Genomic DNA, 20,685 nt, shown 5'->3' on the forward strand with positions numbered 1-20,685 from the left:
ACACATGAAAAAGTGTTTGAATTCTAGCCAATGTAATACTTAATACAGCAAAATTCCAACAAAACAAAAATGCAGACATTCCCATGACTCTTTTTCAAATATTTTTTATTATTCTAGAAAAATTAGGAGTTTTGGATTCAGGTCATCTGCATTTAAATTCTGACTCTGCCACTTACTAATTAGATAATCTTGAGCAAAATATGTTGCCTTCCTGACCCTCAATTTTGTCATCTCATAAGGAAGATTGATGATTGTCCCAAAAAGGCTCCAGCCTCATGTTAGGGTGATCATATGTCCAGTAAGCCTAGAAAAATGCCAGTTTATTTGATGCCCCTGCTTAATTATTATGCCCTTTTGTTCTCAAAAATAACCTAATTTGTTCAATAAAATTATAAGATCATTGAATTCATATGCGCCAATATGAAGGTGTCTTAATTCATTCAGGTTGCTATAACAAAAATATTGTAAACTAGGTGGCTTATGAACAATAAATATGTATTTCTCATAGTTCTAGATCCTGGGAAATCCAAGATCATGCACTGGCTGATATGGTTTGGGTGTTTGTCCCCATCAAATCTCATGTTGAAATGCAATCCTCAGTGTGGGAAATGGAGCCTGGTAGGAGGTCATTGGATCCTGTGGGCAGATCCCTCATGAATAAACCATTATTATATAAACCATAGCACCATCCCCTTTGTAATAAGTGAAGTCTCACTCAGTTAGTTCACGTGAGACCTAGTTGTTTAAAAGTCGGGGAACTCCTGTCTCTCTCTTGCTCCCACTCTTGCCATGGGATACACTGGCTCTGCCTGCACTTCCCACCATGATTGAAAGTTTACTGAGGCCCTCACCAGAAGCAGATGCTGGCACCACACTTCCTGTACAGCCTGCAGAAACGTGAGCCAATTAAACCTTTTTTTCTTTATACATTACCCAGTCTCGGGCATTCCTTTATAGTAACACGAAAGCTGACGAATACACTGGGAGTTTCAGTCTGGTGTGAGCCCATCTCCTGGCTCATAGATGGTACCTTCTCACTGGGCCCCACGTGGTGGAAGGAGCACAGTGGCTTTTTGGGGTCTCTTTTTTAAAGACACAAATCCCATTTCTGAGTACTTCACCGTCATGACCTGATCACCTCCCAGAGACCCCATGTCCTAATAGCATCATTTTAGGAGTTAGTATTTCAACATATGAATTTTGGAGGGACACAAATTTTCAGACCATGGCACACAGCAACTTGAGAATTTTAAAATTACACATGAATGTAAATTTCAATAATGAGAATCATGCTCCCTAAGCAGTCTCTATAAAGAAGAATTTTGTTTTTGTTTTTGTTGGCTAGTGTAAAGTAAACAGCATGGGAATAGGTAACATGAGTCAATTAAAGGACCTCTTAACGAATTTTTAAGTGCCAGTTTTTTGTACACCAATTATACCTCAATAAAGCCAGAAAAAAATAAATACAAAACTGAATTGTAGGTGAATGAGTGAGTATAAGAACGTGCATGCTGAAAGGATAGAGAAGCATTCTTGAAAGCAAAGGAATCTATTCAGTTACTTAGAATACCATTGATGAATTTTTCTACTGAAAAAGCTAGAGGGCACAGTAGGAGCTCAGGTGGATGGAACACCAACAGTATGCCAGAAATCATCAGTTGAGCTGGTTCTCTCTCTTATTTAAATATAATTAAATTAAATTACCCCAACCTTATAAAGTAGGCATTGCTAAGCTCATTGCACAATGGTGGAAATTGAGGCTCAATTGATTCAACTGCTGGCTCAACTTAACAGCAGAACGAGGTTTTGGAATCAGATGCAGTTCTTCCTAAAGTCTTGCTCTCTCTCATATGCATTCATCTTTGACATGGCCCATCTTTTCACGGTCAGGGACATTTTTGAGAAAATAGAATGAAGAATGGTGGTGACACTCAAATCTGTCTCTGCTCTATCAAAGCCTTCTGAGATCTGTGCCACTACCAGTGGGTGAACAAACAGAGCTTCTGATGATGCCATCAGAGAAGACCAAGCCCTAAAAGGCTGCAGAGGAGCCAGCTGGGGAAAACGGATGACTTACCTGAAATCCAGTAAAGGTGCATTTCCCAAACAAACATGGAGGGAATAAAACAGCTTTTTAGGACTGTGCATAGCTCCAACTGGGCCACATGGCACCAAAGTTCAGCAATGCTGAAGAAATAGGCATCCATATTTGCCCCCATTTGAACACCAAGTCCAAAGATATTTGTTTCTGATGAGCAAAAACCTGAGGTCGTTTCCCTGTGAGTCCACCCAAATGGTGGCTGCCACCTCCTCCCATGCCTAGCCGCCACTGAACTAGGAGTTCTGCATTGCCACCGATGCTGCTGAAAGAGAACGAGCAATGAGGCATGCTGCATTTCAACTTTTAACCTTCTCAGCCTGTTCCTACCAGGCACTTCTTAATGTGGTCTTCTGCAGGAAAATCGGAGGAGCAAAACCCAAGTGAGTGGCTGTTGCACACCGCCACAGGGAAATTGCTCTTTCTTATGTCTTTTCCTGAAATCTGTTCTGAAAGGCACTTTACATAGCTTTGGTTACCGGCAAGAATGTGATGCATACTTTGGTTGAACCCCCCAATGTCTTATTTAGTTAATAGGCCTGTATAAGTAATTTGGGAAAGTGAGCCATAATCTTAACATCTCTTTTGATGTGCAAGTGAAGTGAAATGTTCTAAACGCATGCTTATGCTAGTGTCATTGAATATGGCCACTCGTTTTTCTTTCTTTTGCGTGCTTGCTTGATTTTTAACTTAATTTTATTTTAATATAACCTATTTTATGTAATTGAGTATTAATACTGTCAGTATTAAAGTGTACAATTTGGAGCATTTAAACAAACGTATACACTCCTGTAACCACAATCACAATGAAGATATTTAAAGTTTCCATTGCCACAGACGGTTCTGTAATTTTTTCTCCCTTTCCAGTCAAATCCACCTGCCACCTACCCCCAGCCCACCTCCAGAGGCCACTGCTTTCTTCATTTCTTTTACCATAGATGAGTTTTACCTGTTCTTGAATTTCATATTAGAGGAAGCATACAGTATGACCCTTGTGTCTGACATTTTTGTTATTCATCTGTGTTATATTCATTGACATATTTATGTTTATTCATTCCTTTGTTGATGGACATTTTGGTGTTTTCACTATTTCAAATAAGAATGCAGTCAATATTCTTGTACAATTCTTGCTTACAAACAGATGTTTCCATTTCTTTGTGTTAAATATCTAGGAGAGAAACGGATAATTATAAAGTGTACACTTAACATTATAAGAAATTAGCATACAGTTTTCCAAAGTTGTTGTTTTACATTCCCACTCATAGTGTATCACCGTTGCAGTCATTTTGCAGTCTCTCCAAAATTTGGTATTCTAAAACTTTTAAATTTGAGCCATTCCAGTTGGTGTATAATGATATTTCATTGTGACTGCAATTTATATTTCCCTATTATCTAACCTTGATGAGTATCTGTTCATGTTCTTATTAAACATTCATATATCTTGTTTTGTGAAGTATCCACCCAAGTCTTTTGCTCACTACTTTTAAATTATTTTTTCTTTTTTTGTTATTGAGCTGCAAGTGTTCTTTGCATATTAAGGAAACAGGTTTATTGTCAGATATACAATTATAAATTATTTTTTCCAATCTGTGACTTACCTCTTCAAAGTTGACATCTGATGAACTGAGTTTTCTTTTTTATAACTTTTATTTTAAGTTTAGAAATAAATGTGCAGGTTTGTTACAGAGGTAAACTTGTGTCATGGGGGTTTGTTGTACAGATTATTTTGTCGCTTAGGTATTAACCCCATTAGTAATAATCCATTAGTTATTTTTCCTGATCCTCTCTCTCCTCCCAACCTCCACCATTTTTGCTTACCCCTGTGGATCAAGATTGGAAATTGGGACAAGAATAAATACAAATAAGTGTACTTTTTCAGGGGTAGAAGGATGATACCTAGTCATGTAATTGCAGAGTACCTGAGTCAGGATCTGGGCACCGCACTGCTGAGGTCTCTAGAGTGAACCTGGGTTTAAAGAGCTGTGTTCTGGTCTGGGATAAAAGACACCATTTCCTGATAGGCCCCAGTGTGTGGTATTCCCCTTTTTGTGTACATGTGTTCTCATAATTTCACTCCCACTTATAAGCAAGAACATATAGTATTTGGTTTTCTGTTCTTGCGTTAGTTTGCTAAGGGTAATAGCCTCAAGCTGCATCCATGTCCCTGCAAAGGACATGATCTCACTCTGTTTTTATGGCTGCATAGTATTCCATGGTGTATATGTACGACATTTTCTTTATATAGTCTATCATTAATGGGTATTTAGATTGATTCCATGTTTTTGCAAACTATATATCCGACAAAGGTCTAATATCCAGCATCTATAAGAAATTTAAACAAATTAACAAGGAAAAACAGCCCCTTTATAAAGTGAGCAAAGGACCTTGACAGACACTTTTAGAAGAAGACATACAAGCAGCCAATAATCATATGAAGTTTTCATTTTTTATAAAATCAAGTTTTTCATTTCATTTTTCTTTAGTGGGTGTTATTTTTTAAATTCTAAGAAAACTTTGCTCATACCAAGGACACAAATATATTTTCTGTATCTTCTTCTAAAACTTTTACACGATTAGCTTTTACATTTAGCATTGCAATCTATCTTAGGTTATTTGTATGAGGTGAAGTATGGTTTAAAACTTTTTTTAATTTGTAAAATACAGATATCCACATTTTTTAGCATTATTATTGAAAACACCGTTACATTACCCACTGAATTGCTATGACACTTGTATTAATCTGTTCTCATGCTGCTAATAAAAAGATACCCAAGACTGGGTAATTTATAAAGGAAAGAGGTTTAATTGCCTCACAGTTCTACATGGCTGGGGAGGCCTGACAATCATGGTGGAAGGTGAATGAGGAGCAAAGTCACATCTTACATGGCGGAAGGCAAGAGAGCTTGGGCAGTGAACTCCCAATTATAAAACCACCAGATCTCGTGAGGCTTATTCACTACCATGAGAACTGTATGGGAGAAATCACCCCCATGATTCCATTATCTTCGCCTGGCCCCACCCTTGACATGTGGAGATTGTTATAATTCAAGGTGAGATTTGGGTGGAAATGCAGCCAAATCATATTAACACCTCAATGAAAGACCACTTGAAAGTATATATCTGAAGTCTTTATCTGGTTTACTTACATATTCTCTGTTATAATCTATTAATTTATTTGCCTGTGTTTATGTTAATAACACACAGTCTTAATTCTTGTAAGTAGTAGTTGTAGTGTATCTTGCAATGAGGTAATGTAAGTTCTCCTACATGGTTCTTCTTTTTCAAAATAAATTTTAATGTCATCTTGTCAGTTTTTACAAAAGTCCCACGGGATTTTTCATTGAAATTGAGTTGAATCCATTGGATTTTGTAAGTGCAAAATCCGATCATCTAAATACAGCTTTGTTTTTATTAATCCCAGTTTTTATGTGTTTCATCTTCACATTTTCTTGCCCTATTGTCCCGGCTAGAACCAGCAATACAAATGTCCACTGGCATTTCTTGTAGTGAAAGTTTGTTGTTATTGGATTCTCTCATTATTAGTTTATTCAAAAACTGTCTTTTTTGCCTTTCCTTAAGTAGATGCTTTTCCGTGATATGGAATCGTAGTATGAAACATTTTTCCTCCCTCTCAGCACTTCAAGGTTGCCATTCCCCTGTCTTCTGCCTCGAGTTGTTTTGATGAAAAATTAACCATAATTACTATTGTTGTTCCTTGCTTTTGACATGCCTTTTTTCCCTCTAATTAATTGTAGAAATTTCTCTTTATATTGGCTTTTAGCCATTTGGCAATGATATGCCTTGGTGTTGTTTTATTTGTATTGATTGCTTGGCACTCACTGAGACTCTATAATGTCTCGGAGAGGATTTGCAGCATTTTTGCTTACCCCTTTGGATCAAGATTGGAAATTGGGACAAGAATAAATATAAATATGTGTACTTTTTCAGGGGTAGAAGGATGGGATACCTAGTAATGTAATTGCAGAGTACTTGAGTCAGGATTTGGGCACCCCACTGCTGGGATCTCTAGAGTGAACCTAGGTTTAAAGAGCTGTGTTCTGGCTCTGGGATAAAAGAGGCCCTTCCTACCACCACTTCTGTTCCCAGGTTTCTACAAGTATTACCTTTCTTTGAGCTACGAGTACTCTTAAACCCTGTGATATAAAGAGTTTGCGAGACATAAGCTTAGGAAACACTTTATGATACCAGTTACTAGAGGCACAGAGCATGATGTTGGTTGGCTTTTCTCTCTGTACTTTTTTTACTTTTATTTTTTGAGACAAGGTCTAACTCTGTCAGACTGGAGGGCAGTGGCATGATCATAGCTCACTGCAGCCTCAAAGTCCTAGGCTCCAGTGATCCTCCCACCTCAGCCTCCTGAGTAGCTAGGACCACAGGCATGTGCCGTCACACATGGCTAATTTTTTGCAGAGACAAGGTCTTACTATGTTGCCCAGACTGGTCTTGAACTCCTGGGTTCAAGGGATCCCCACCCCACCTCAGCAGCACAAAGTGCTGAGGTTACAGGCGTGACCCACTGCGCCTAGCCTCTCTCTACTTCTGATTTAGCATTGCAGTTTCTGTTCTACCCTGAGATCACAGTAACTTCACGGTACTTTCTTCTGCTTAACAATGTGTCTCTATCCCATCTGCCATCCCCTCATATTCCTGATAGGAAACACACACACACACACACACACACACACACACACACACACACGCCTTTTAGGGATGGATTCTCTTATCTCCTAAGTTAAATTTCCTGATATTTTTCCTTCTCGAAACACACACACACACAGACACACACACACAATGTAATATAGAGTTTTTTTGCATTTTGTTAATTGATTCTATCGATGGTATTAATGACTGGTACTGGCTTGTACCAAGTCAAGTGCTGCCCATATTTCCTTGATTCTTACCATTCCAGTCAATTCTGTACTATTTTGACTATCAGCACCTGCATCCTTTTGCCTGAGGCTTCCTCTCTGTCTTCCAAGACCCACCCTGTCCGTACATACTATGATCTGAAAACCACGTATTTGTGTGCCATCTTCTCCCTGAGAGCAAACCCCAGTGAATAATTGGAAATAACTGGTGTATGAACACACACAGCCCCCTCAATTGTTCTAGGATGACTCTGAAGCATACATTCTATTTTTATTTTCCTGAGTTTTTCAGAGGGGTGAGCTTCAGTTGCCCCAGTGGCGACTTGTTTAATACTATACCTCTGATACCACGTTGTCATTCTTCCCTATCTTGCTTCCCTACCCCCTATCAATGTCACCTAGGATTAACCCTAGGTAAAAATTTACACTTGAATATTTGTTTTAGGATGTGCTTCTGTGGGGACTCAGGTATCACATTTACATGTTAAAAGAGATCCTCAATGCTTCAATCCTGAAGAGGGTCTTGCAAATTTTTTAGTTTTTTTTTTTTTTTTTTTTTTTCCTGGCTATCAGAATATATGTGAATGTTTATGCCTAAGAACAAGGGTTTCCTATTTTCCAGGCCATCCGCTTGGGTCTAAGTACAATCACACTTGATTCCCTGGGGGTGACTCACCAGCTGTCTTTGGACTTGTAGTTCAGTTTGAAATGCCTCCTGGTGCTCCTCCCCATCTGGTATGAGACCTTCGCACATTCCGGAAACCCTCCTTGTGCCTTAGTCCTACTGTTGCTGTGCCTACCTGCAGACCACACTTCCAGAGGTAAAGGGCTCCATTTCTGTGTCACTCACTGATGGGGCCTTTCCGCCATGCTGCCCATGCAATGGCCACCTGGATAAGCTGCCTTGATGGTGGCAACAGAAGTGACCTGCTGCAATGGCTTTTCCTATCTACTAGGCTAAATTTCCTCATTTTGTTTCTTTGCCAACCCCCTCATAGAAATCGTTTATGCATGGATAACTAAGCCAGATCATCACAGGCCAGACCACATACTGGTGAGCTTTAAAAAGCATTTGTTGAACACTGCATGTTCTCCCTTACATGTGGGAGCTGAACAGTGAGAACACTTGGACATGCAAGAAGGGGAACGACACACACTGGGGCCTGTCGACAGGGCATGTGGAGGGAGCACATCTGGATAAAGAACTAATGCGTGTGGGGCTTAATCCTCGTTCATGGGTTGATAGGTGCAGCAAGCCACCATGGTGCACGTTTACCTATGTAACAAAACTGCACGTCCTGCATACATGTCCTAAAACTTAAAATTAAATTAAATTACATTACATTAAATGTTTTAAAAAAGATCAGATGAATCTGATCTTTGTTTTTGCACTTCCTGTCTTTCAAATAAAGTTTTATTGGCACAGAAAAAAAAAAACTATTTGTTGAATCTTTTGTGTTACTCTTTAGTATCCAAGTCCTGGAAGAAGAAGTTTTTATTTTGTTTTGTTTCTTGTGTTTCTCTCCTTATGAAGAAGATACAAGTTCACCCACACAACATGCCTTGTGAGCCCTGCTGCCTGTAAGAATCTTTTCTTTCTCTTCCCCTCTGGCCTTCTCTTATATGAATTAGGTCAATTGATTTAAGTCTTGGGTCCTTCTCTAATGATTTCACTGTACAAAACTACAAAGAAATTATGGATCCTTAGAATAATAGAAGGCAACGAAAGTCAACATCCTTGTTCTAGGGATGAGGAAATTGACAGAAGGCCACAATGCAATTTGTTCAGAGTCAAGCAGGAGGTTAGTGGCAGGATGAAATATAGAATATAGGTTTCCTCAACATCCATCCAATGCTCTTGATACATACTAAATAGAATATTAGATCTAAAAGTAGTTTATAAAATGCAGTGTAAGTACAATAAAATATTAGAAAGGCTGAATACAATGTATGCATTTATTTAACAAATATCTCCATTTTCAAGAAACTTACATTGTAGTGCATATGACATATAATAAACAAACTCAGAAGTAAATAGAGAACATGATATTTCAGATGTGTTAAATGTCATAATGAAAGAGCAAGACGAGAAAGGGAATAGGGAACCAAAGAAGTAATGGTAATTATATTTTTAGAAGATTGTTCAGGGAAAGTCTCACTCATGTGGTGACATCTGAGCAAAGACAAATTTGTTTCATGCTTCTCTAACCGCATGAAAGGGTCTTTTCCCATCCTCTCCCGACCAATTATCACTCATTTTCAGTGACATTCTCTCCAAGAGAACTTTTGGGACCTACTAGTAACCTGAAAAATTGGTTTGTCAGTCATAAACTTGGTTTGATTAATTACAATTATCACAGTTTGAAACTGTATACTTATATATTTGTTAGCCTCTGTGTCTCCCCTACTAATTTATTACCCTCATGAGGCTCTTTTCAGCAATATATCAGCAGCACCCAGAATAATGATTGGCTCATAGCAGTATTTGAGTAGTTGTTTAATGAATGAATGGATAGAAGGGTAGATAGATGGGTGGGTGGGTAGGGGGTGAACAGATGGATGGGTGGATGAATGAAAGTATTGATGGGTAGACAAATGGATGAGTGGATGGATAGAGGGATAAATGGATGGAAGGATAAACAGATGGAGCGGAAGTTCGTAGAAATGTAGAACAGGTGTGGTTAACAGTCTCCAAAGATGGTGTCATCAATTTCTTCCCTCCCTACAGATGTATGCTGCAACTGACATGAAAGTGGAGTCTAACTATTTTCACCTCCATTCCAGATGGGCCTTTGTGACTTACTCAATAGAATGTGGCAGAAGTGACATTTCAGAACTTCTGAAACTATGACAAGAAGTCCCGCAGCATCTTCCTGCATCTCTTGGAGTATTCAGCCTGGGAGAAGCCTGCTGCCATGTTAGAAGTCTGCTATCTTGAAACCTCAATGCTGGGCCGGGCGCGGTGGCTCAAGCCTGTAATCCCAGCACTTTGGGAGGCCGAGACGGGCGGATCACGAGGTCAGGAGATCGAGACCATCCTGGCTAACACGGTGAAACCCCATCTCTACTAAAAAAATACAAAAAACTAGCCGGGCGAGGTGGCGGGCGCCTGTAGTCCCAGCTACTTGGGAGGCTGAGGCAGGAGAATGGCATAAACCCGGGAGGCGGAGCTTGCAGTGAGCTGAGATCCGGCCACTGCACTCCAGCCTGGGCGACAGAGCAAGACTCTTGTCTCAAAAAAAAAAAAAAAAAAAAGAAACCTCAATGCTGTGAAGAAGCTTAAACTAGGCATGTGGAGAGGTCACATGGAAGGAGAGAAACCTGACCAGCCCCCAGGTATCTCAGCCCAAATGTCAATCTCCAGTCCTAGTTGTCATCTGTTTTCAACTGCCTGAGAGAATTCAAGCAAGAAGAGTTCACCTGAGCCTAACTGTCCACAGGACAATAGGGGGCCACACTAAATTGTTGCTTTAAATCACTAAGTTTTGGAGCATTTTGTTACATAACAGGGGATAACTGGAATGTCTGGGAAAATAACATATTCAGAAGCTTACATTGTCATTTGAAACAGTAATAGAAATAGAAATTGTGGGTGTGAATAGATCTATTCTATAGATGAAAAAAAAATGAAGATTACAGAAGCCAATTGACAGCCAAGAAATGGCACAATGAGAATTACAATCCAAGCCTAGAATTTAAAGAGAGACAAGAGATAGACAAAAAAGAGGATGAGATGAAAACAAAAGACTTTATACCTTCAATGTGTTTAATGTTTTATCCAATCTTTCTTAGATGAAGTCAAGAATATATAATCCAAATGGTTTTCCCTAAGTTAAATGTTTGTTTTTTTTAAATGCCCTGCCCACCCTACAGGATTGCACATGTGCTACGATTGAAAAATAAAAGAAAAGAAAGTTTTCTGTGCTTGGAATAGCAAGAGTCTCTGTCCTCTCACTCTTCATGGCATCTGGGAAACATGTCCTCAAACTCTTGGGTCCTTCTAGCTGGTTTTGGACTTGATCCAATCATTTAGTAACTACCACAATGCCCAATACAGCAAAAAGTTCAAAGCTACTTCCTGTTAATTAGCCAAGGCAGTTTTGAGGGTCCCAGCTGTGCAATTCATTTTCATGTGCAGTATCCCCAATTAGGCCAACTCTGTCTGAAATTTCTGGATCCACAACTTGATAATCAGTGGAGAGATGCACCAAGCAAAGATAAGGTCAAAGTAGATTTTCTTTAGTGGTTCCCCCAAGACAACACTTCAAAAGCACTTACCAGAGAAAAAACTATATTTCATATACTTCATGAAAATAAATGTGCAGTCCTAGAAGGGAAAGTATCCGTGATTAAATACCTGACCATTTCTCTTTATGCTATAACCTAAAAGAACAAAAATAAGATTCTTTTTTCGACTTGTTTGAGCCCACTTCTCATATTTTTGAAATAAACTGCCCATCGGTGACAGGCTTCCCCTCCCAGATAAATGGGTCAAAAGAACCATGTTAGACTGCTGACCTAAAAATTCCTTTAGCTGTAACTGCCTGCCGTGTCAATGCTCTTTCATTAAAAAAGTGGTATTTTCTGCATAAACAATATAGAAAACCCATTGATCACAGTGCCTGGCATGCCAACACCCCCTTTTCTTTTTTTCTTTTTTTTTTTTTTTTTTGGAGACAGAGTCTATGTCACCCAAGCTGGAGTGCATTGGTGCGGTCTTGGCTCACTGCAACCTCCGCCACCAGGGTTCAGGTGATTCTCCTGCCTCAGCCTCCCGAGTAGCTGAGACACACCATCACACCCAGCTAATTTTTGTATTTTTAGTAGAGACGGGGTTTCACTATGTTGGCCAGGCTGGTCTTGAACTCCTGATCTGGTGATCTGCCTGCCTCAGCATCTCCGAGTGCTGGGATTATAGGTGTGAGTCACTGTGCCTGGCCTAACACCACCTTTGTAAAGAAATTCCTCTCCCAAAGGACCTGAAGAAGTAGACAATACCAAGAGACATGCTTGATTGACTAAGGCAGCAAATCCTAGAGCCAGCCAGTGCCGTGTCATCTTCCATTCACATGGAAAACCAGCCTGACCAATCAAATCGTTTCTCTCTCTGGAATTCAGAGACATTGACCAAAAGCAGCACTAGTAGAGGCAGCTGCTGCTCAAAGCCATAGCAGAGTGACAGGTGAGAGAGGCATGCTGAGTCTCAAGTGAGCCAAAATGAAATATAGCCTATAAAATAGAGAGATGAATTAAAGAGTGCAAAAAGCCAGCTGGTAGAAAAAGGAAGTTGAAGTAGATGTGAAATGTGAAATGGAGTCATCCTGAGAAGGTGAATGAAACCATGCAGGCAGGAAAAGACAAAGAGAGATTAGCTAGTTCCTGGACAGCCTTGGCTCCTGAATACCACTTGGCCTTCTAAATCCAGGATGGGCTCTGGTCTTTGAGTATATCTTTACAACTTCTTTTTCACTTAAAGTGGCTGGAGTGAGCTACAGTCCTTTAAGAGCATGGTGGCAATGTGCTTTACAGTGAAAGCTGCCTGGACCCAGCCTTAAAGTTTAAAAAAGGCTTCTGCCGGCCTGGCACAGTAGCTCACCCCTGTGATCCCAGCACTTTGGGAGGCCGAGGCAGGTGGATCACGAGGTCAGGAGATCAAGATCATCCTGGCTAACACGGTGAAACTCCGTCTCTACTGAAAATACAAAAAGTTAGCCGGGCATGGTGGTGGGAGCCTGTAGTCCCAGCTACTCGGGAGGCTGAGGCAGGAGAATGGTGTGAACCCCGGAGGCGGAGCTTGCAGTGAGCCAAGATAGGGCCACTGCACTCCAGCCTGGGTGACAGGGTGAGACTCTGTCTCAAAAAAAAAAAAAAAAAAAAAAAAAGAAAAGAAAAGAAAAGGCTTCTGAGATGACCTCCTCAGTGCTGGGCATACAGAATCATGTTTCACAGGGAAGACCTGACATAAATGGGCGACGTAGGTGGAGAGGTAGGAAACTGGCCCACCCCAGTGTTCTCATTTGGAATGTGAAAAACCTTGTAAGCACAATTAAGCTTGGACTACCGCCCATGAAGTGCTGAGCTGTCTTTCCTTCTTCTCTGATGCCTGCTCCAGGTTTCAGCAAGAAAATACCTGAAATCTCCCGACTGGGAGGCTTCTTTGTGCTCTGTGGCACCTTTTCTCATCTCACCCCATGCACGTGCAGCCACCACCCCGAGGTTCTTGTCTGGCTCTTGCTAAACAAAATTCTTTAGAACCTAATGTTTCTCCTCTTTATGCTCCTGCACAGGCCCAAGGATGGGGGCCTTTTCTTTGTCTTGTTTTGTTTTTCATCCACCAGTTCCTGGAAACAATTTAAGTTCTTTCTTATCTTTCTCTTTGGCCCCAATTAATAGCAGCCTTGCTTTTACCTCCATATAAGCAATATATGTTTATTGCAGATAATCTGAAAAATACAGAAGAAACAACAGAAGAAACAGTTTCCAATGTAGAGACAACCAATATTAACATATTAATATACTTTTTCTGATTTATTTTCTATGAATGTATTTATTTATAGATATAAGATATATTTTTGAATCACATATAATCTGACATTTTCTCTTAACATGATTTTATGAATATTTTAGATTATCATGAAATATCTTCAAAAACATTATTTTAAAGTTGCTGCAGAATATCCTATTAGAGGGGAAGACAAATGATTTACTCAGCTTTTCCCCATTGTACATTTACAGTAGTTCAACGCACCATTGATCATATTTCTTCCAGAGCGGTTTATCTGATAACCTCGGTCTCATCATAGTACAGATGGCAAATGTACCAGGTGATGTGGAGGGTAAGGGACTAAGAGTGACCTCTGCAACCAGCCTGCCGGCGTTTAATTCCACCTGCGCCATTTACTTACGCATATGCTCAGACAAGTTGTTTAACATTTTGTACTTCAGTTTTCTCACCTGAAAAGGGGATAATAAAAGTTCTTTTCTCACAGGTTCATGAGAAGATTAAATGAATTAATACCTCTAAACTGCTTACACACTGAATGGTTGTTATTATTAGGGCACTGTTAGGGAGAACAGCTGTTCCCATTTGTGATGCTGATTTTCATCAACTGAGGAATGGAACTCTTCAGTAGGACTCCTGGCCTCTTTCACACTCTCCCTCTTCCTGGATAGTCTTCAGAAGAAGGTAGACCTACCTTCTTTGGAAGGTAGTGGTGGTGGCTTTGGAAAAAGACATGGGTATATGCAGTGTGGTGGGCTGAATAGCGGTTCCCAAGAAAGATATATCTAAGTCCTAATTCTTAGAACCTGTAAATGTGAACTTATTTAGCAAAAGAGTATTTGCCCAATGTAATCAAGAATCTCAGCCGGGTGCAGTGGCTCACGCCTGTAATCGCAGCACTTTGGGAGGCCGAGGGGGGCGGATCATGAGGTCAGGAGATAGAGACCATCCTGGCTTACACGGTGAAACCCCATCTCTACTCAAAATACAAAAACAAAAAATCTAGCCGGGCGAGGTGGCGGGCACCTGTAGTCCCAGCTACTCGGGAGGCTGAGGCAGGAGAATGGCGTGAACCCGGGAGGCGGAGCTTGCAGTGAGCTGAGATCGCGCCACTGAACTCCAGCCTGGGCGACAGAGCGAGACTCCATCTCAAAAAAAAAAAAGAAAGAAAGAAAGAAAAAAGAAAAAGAAAAAAAAAGAAAAGACTCTCAAAATCATCCTGGATTCAAGACAGGCCTCATAACCAATGACAGATGTCCTTTTAAGAGAAGAGGCAGAAGAATCTTTGATGAGACAAAGAGAAAGTGATGAGAAGACCCACGCGAAGACAGAGGCAGAGACGGAAGCGATGCGGCCACAAGCTAAGTTAACTCCTGAACCCACCAGAAGCTGGGAAAGATAAGGCAAGATTTCTACCCTAGAGGCTTGGGAAGGCCACAGCCCTACCCACTCTGACTTCTGGACCCCACAACTGTGAGAAAACAAATTTCTGTTGTTTTAAGCCACCAGGTTTGTAGCACTTTGTCGTGGCAGCCTTCAGGAAGTAATTCATGCTGTCCAGGCCCTTTGGCTGGGTAGTCAGAACACATGTTCTAAGCTGCTGCTCCAGGTCCTAATCCTCACGTGGGCGGCTTTGGCACGGTCTTTGCTGGGGTGAATGAATATGTCCAAAGCTGAAGATAACGATCAGGAAGCCTACCTGGCAACGGATATCCATGACACTTTCTTCCATTTCAGCTCTTTTAAATGATACTGATGTATTAAAAGACGTCTTCTGATCTCCATATGACTCAATCCTCCTTGTCTTCCTTTCAGTTGTGTAGAACCCAGGAGAGAAACCCCAGTATCTACAATAAACTTCTGTGAGTTTTATCTTTAAACTCATTTCTCCTATCTGCTCTTAGGGTAAGAGTGGCATCCTTTTATGCAAGGGCCTGAGCGTATTTCACTGCCTTCACACACACTCTCATTTTCTCCACTTCTTATTCTTTCATCTTTTCTTTGGATGATTTCGGAAGGTTCCTGTCCTGTCTCAGACTCTGAGGATCTCAGCACTGAATGCTGGGTGCTTGCCTGTGACTTGCTGCTTGACTTTGTTCTCTCTGAACCTCTCAATGCCTACCCAGTACTGTGTTCAATTTGTTCCTGCTTCTTTGGGCTTGACCCAGCATAACCTTCCTTGTTCTCCATCTCTCTTTGCAGCACTCTCAGAGCCTCAAGACTGTGTATTAACAAACCCTGTGATGCAGAATAATGTGACAATTTCGATGTGGATTCTCATCCCATGTGACAAGAAAAGCATAAAATATGGTGTGATATTTTTATTGAAGTTTTATGCACTGTAATTTTTATGTTCTGTTTCTCCAATCCAATCACATATTTTCCATATGCAAAATTTAGTGTTTCCATTGCAATCCATGCCTGAAACTCCACACTATTAACAAAGCTATCGTCCTTACTACCACTTAACTAAGAGATGCCTTGTAATGCTAATGACTTCATATTCCTAATTCTCATTTGTTCAACTAGATTTAAAAAACCTGGGAAAATATGGTTCTTAAATCTTACCAAGAGGGGCTTTTGCCCAGAGCTCTGTGCTTTAAAGTATCCAGTAAAGCACACACACACACACACACACACACACACACACACACAAGCACACGCACATTTATTAAACAAAACAGGAATGGCTCTTTTACTTGTGATCTGATACTTCATGCAGACACAGAACAACCTTCGCCATAAACCTCCTTTTCTATTATCCACACTATTCTAGCTCTGGGAAAGTCTTCTCATATCTCCTGCCTTATGTCCTTGAAGAAGATATGCCTGCATCTAAAATTCTTGAAGGTTTGTGAGTTATGCCAAATACTGACTTTAAACATGGGTACTGCTTCAGTATCCAGGAAGGACTTGAGCAAGAAAGTACTGAAGTAAGAGAAAAGACAAATTTCTTAGTTTACCCCATCTTCTCTTTCAGATGGCTTGAATGAATGAAATAAATCGTTGCATAATAAGGAATGGCTTGGCAGTCATGACAAAAGCTCATTTTGTTTTAATTCATGGTATCAAAGGTATGCAAGAAGTAGGCAGTGGGGTATAGCATATTTAAATAGTTCACTTTTTATGCATAACATTTAAATATTTAGCCATATAGTTTATAGCCCTGCATTTGTTCTCTTGCTCTGAGTCCTGCAAAGGAGAAGGGTAGACCCGGAGGAAGGAGCAAATTACGTCTGATGCTCCTCAGCCTGCTTTCAGGATTTTGCTCAAGACAACTCTTGATGCATTTGAGAAGTATTGATGCATGTTCTTCAGATGAACCGAAGCTAAATATCAGAGGCTGAATCTTTTTGCAGGAATGACAAAGTGATCAGTTTTGAGACTCACATTGAGGCAACCAAAATTTGCTTACCAGGAGAACCTCAGACAGAAAACAATTTAACTCAGCTCTGAGTAGTAGTAGTGGAGTACAGGAAGAGATAGGAAAAGGGTGCCTCTGCAGGCAGAGACAGGAAAGGGCAGTAAGAAGAGCGTTTTTGAGAATAGAACAGTCTTAAAACAGGCCTGATTCCCAAAGGTGTCATTTTTCTCTCCTGCAACTAAGAATGCAAATAAAGTTCCTTCCACAAAAGACAGAAGCAGGGACCATGAGAAGCAATCACAGGAGGAGGAAAGTGCGGGGGAAATGAGGAACCATCTGCAAATTACATGCATAGACTTTCACCAGCCACACAGAAATGCACAAAATACATGAGGGCTGAACTTTGACTGCAGGCAGCTCTGGAGTCAGAGAACTGAACTGTCATCCCATCAGTTAAGACACTAGAAAGAAAGTAGCCAGCGTTCCCGAGTTGGACTAGCCAGAATGAGCACAGAGCATCAGGATCCTGGAAAAAAGTAATTGGTGGTTGTGTACATTTGTCAGATCACAATTACTGTAGGTATATAAATGGTTCAGTTTATCATGAAGATATGATTATTTGCAATTAACCCTGCTCTCTTGATGAAATACTAAACTAACAACTTCCTCAGGCATTATCAAGAAAGAGGTCATGCCAACAAGAAATTTCATAAAAGTTCCTGTTTCCAGATAGGGTAATCCACAAAAATATACTTTTTACTGCATGAGAAAAGGAAAACAAATGAAATGGGAGTAAAGAAAATGCATAATGCAAATGCTGTGCCCTAAGATCGCTTAATATATTATGTTATCCAATCACCATAACACCAAGAAAGAAAACTGGTATGATCTCCAAACTACAAGTGAGCAATCTAAGACACGTAGTGTGTAATTAATATGCCCAAGGTCATATAGCTTGTAAGTGGCCCTACTGGGATTCAAATTCAGAACATCTCATTTTAAAACCCTGATTCATAGCACTTAGCACTCAATTCCTGGCCCAAATCACATATAGTATAAGTCAACACATACAGTTGACTTGAGACCGCCCAGAGATGAAATGATTAGCTAGTGCATTAATTTCCTATTGCTGCTGTAGTAAATTATTACAAACGCAGTGGATTAAACCAACATACATCTAGGTATTATCTCATATTTCTGGATGTCAGAAGTCCAAAAAGGGTCACTAGGGCCGTACGTCTTTTGGAAGCTCTAAAGGATTATCCATTTCCTTGCCTTGCCTTTTCCAGCCTCTGGAAGCTACTCATTTCCTTGACTCATGGTACCGTCCCCGGTCCATCTTCAAAGCCCATCACTCCAACCTCTGTTTCTGTTATCACATCTTTTTACTGACTTTGTTTCTCCTTTCTTCCTCTTATAAAGATTCGTATGATTACTTTGAGCCTACCTAGATAATCCAGGATAATTTCTCTGTTTCGAGATCCTTAATTACGTCTGCAAAGTCCCGTTCACTATGTAAAGTAATGTACTCACAGGTTCCTGGGAGTAAAACATGGATAGCTTCAGAGGGCCATTGTTCAGCTTACCAATAGCTCTTTGTTGATTGATAGTGGCAGGTACATTGCAGATGTTTTGCCTTTATTGAGTGCTGGCAGAGTTCAGATTCTCCCATAAACAATGAAGGGTCAGAGTCTTTTCCTGTTCCTCCGCCCACCTGTATTAGACAGAACCTGCACTCCTATAATTGCAAAACAAAAGGTTCAGGGACATAATGGGAAACTTAATGTGGTCATCTCCTGCTTCTAGATGGCCAGGGGCTTAGCTTAGCAGAATCTATCAGCCAAGCATCCACACGGGCTTGTTGGAATGGGATGAGTCTGGAGAAAGCACTTGATTGAAGGAATGAGGATCTATACCCTGGGAGAATGATAGAAATGGCTTGCTTTGCATCAGAATTTACAAGCAAAATTTCATGGACTGCAAAAGAAGAATAAAAAGGGTTAAACTGACACTAAATACTTTTTTTTTTGTCTTGCCCTCAGAAATGCATCACTTATTAGCTCTCTAAATAGCTTAATCATGTTGGACTCCCATTTCTCTTGAAAAATGGGAAGGATAATACCTTAGTAAAGATCACCAGGAAGATGGAACAAAATACTATTTACAATGAGAGTTTACCCCAATTCCTGGCATGTAGCTCAAAATTATGGTGACTTTACTGTGGTTCAGTGCTGCATCCAGGGGGCTTTGCAGACTTGTTGCATAACCTCTGGCTCTGTTTCTAAGAACCTTACTTTCCCTCACCAAATGATATAAAAATAAATATTCACCTAATAGGTTTAACAAAATAAAATATTTTATCAGAGGTCACAATTCAAATGATGTAATCCATTTGCTATCAGCTTGAAACGTGGGGTTTATGTGACACATAAAAAATACACTCTACAGGCCAGGTGCCATGACTCATGCCTGTAATCCCAGCACTTTGGGAGACCGAAGGGGTGGATCACGAAGTCAGGAGTGCAAGACCAGCCTGGCCAACATGGTGAAACCCCGTCTCTAAGAAAAATACAAAAATTAGCCAGGTGTGGTGGTGTGTGCCTGTAGTCCTAGCTACTCGGGAGGCTGAGGCAGGAGAATTGCTTGAATCTGGGAGCCAGAGGTTGCAGTGAGCAGAGATCATACCACTGCACTCCAGCCTGAGTGACAGAGCTAGACTCTGTCAAAAAAAAAAAAAAAACAAAAACAAAAAACAAAAAAACACTGTAAATTTGAAACGTTTTAGTATTAATGAAAGAATGTATACTAGTAAGTGATTGAGTGCTGACCAAGCCAATGATGCCTCTCTCTGTTCTGCACTTGTTCTCAGGAGCCCCCTGTTCTATAGCATCTTTTCTTTTCTCCATCTATTTAAACCGTAGTATCTTTATAATATACATCCAAGTCTCTCCTGCCCCTGTCTCATCTTGTGTCTTGCCCTTAATGCACTCAATTTTAGCTCAGTTCACATTAACTTGCGGTTTTCTATAAATAAGTCATCAATTGTATTATGAAAACCGAAGGTGCTATGCTGATTACCTTCTCATTGGAACTCTCCAAAATCGAGGCACTCACTCCACCATGGGCTCCAGGTTTTCTTTCTGGAAGTGGATGCTGGCCTTCCTGCAGGGATCTTCAATTGGGTTTGCTCAGAAGGAGACTCAGCAACAGGGATACAGGTGCAAGTAGGAAACATAAGTAGGGGAACAAAAAAGTGAAGTGGAAAGAAAATGGGCAATAAAGCATTTGTTACTGTGGCTACTGGAGAATTCTAGAACAATGTAGAAGACGTGCCTCAGAGTCAGCCGGCCTGAGGGACTAGAGAACTATGTTACTTCCACACAAACTCCTGTAGTCGTTGTGTCTTTGCTTGAGGACTCCCAAAGGAGTGGGCAGGGGTGCTCCAGTATCTGTCTCTAGTTGGTGGCATCATGGACGTAGTGAAACCAAACTTTTGAGAAAAGAAATCTGGGATTGGTAATTGGAAATCCCCCAGGGCCAGGGTATGTGGGAGGGGCATGAGCCACAGGAATTGAAACATAAAACTAGAATAAAATCTGGACTCAAAACCCTACTTTTGCTAGACACCATCTAAAATCACATTACTCACCTTCCTTTCTCTAAACCACTTTCCCTTCTGAAAAATGAAGATTGTAGTATCTACCCGCAGGGGGCAGTGGCTCATGCCTATAATCCCAGCACTTTGGGAGGCCAAGGTGGGCAGATCTCTTGAACCCAGGAGTTTGAGAACCGCCTGGGCAACATGGTGAAACCCCACCTCTACAAAAAAAAA

At 40.6% G+C, this 20,685-nt stretch overlaps 1 long non-coding RNA gene across 3 annotated transcripts; it reads right to left on the bottom strand.

Annotated features, from left to right (window-relative positions):
• Positions 1–3,082: 3,082 nt before the first annotated feature.
• Positions 3,083–20,114, bottom strand: LOC139362452 (uncharacterized). 3 transcript variants are annotated; one of them, XR_011621527.1, is made up of 6 exons: positions 19,932–20,114; positions 18,440–18,830; positions 13,736–13,941; positions 13,396–13,430; positions 11,266–11,314; positions 3,083–3,266 (listed from the first exon to the last, which is right to left on the bottom strand). It is a non-coding gene; the product is annotated as an uncharacterized lncRNA (long non-coding RNA). The 3 variants fall into 3 exon arrangements; XR_011621529.1 differs by lacking the exons at positions 3,083–3,266; positions 13,736–13,941 and having other exon boundaries at positions 11,240–11,314; positions 19,932–20,108; XR_011621528.1 differs by lacking the exons at positions 3,083–3,266; positions 11,266–11,314; positions 13,736–13,941 and having other exon boundaries at positions 12,896–13,430; positions 19,932–20,106.
• Between the last annotated feature and the right edge of the window lie 571 nt (positions 20,115–20,685).

Source organism: Macaca nemestrina, chromosome 3, assembly GCF_043159975.1.
Source record: "Macaca nemestrina isolate mMacNem1 chromosome 3, mMacNem.hap1, whole genome shotgun sequence".
NCBI classification, from domain to species: Eukaryota; Metazoa; Chordata; class Mammalia; order Primates; family Cercopithecidae; genus Macaca; species Macaca nemestrina.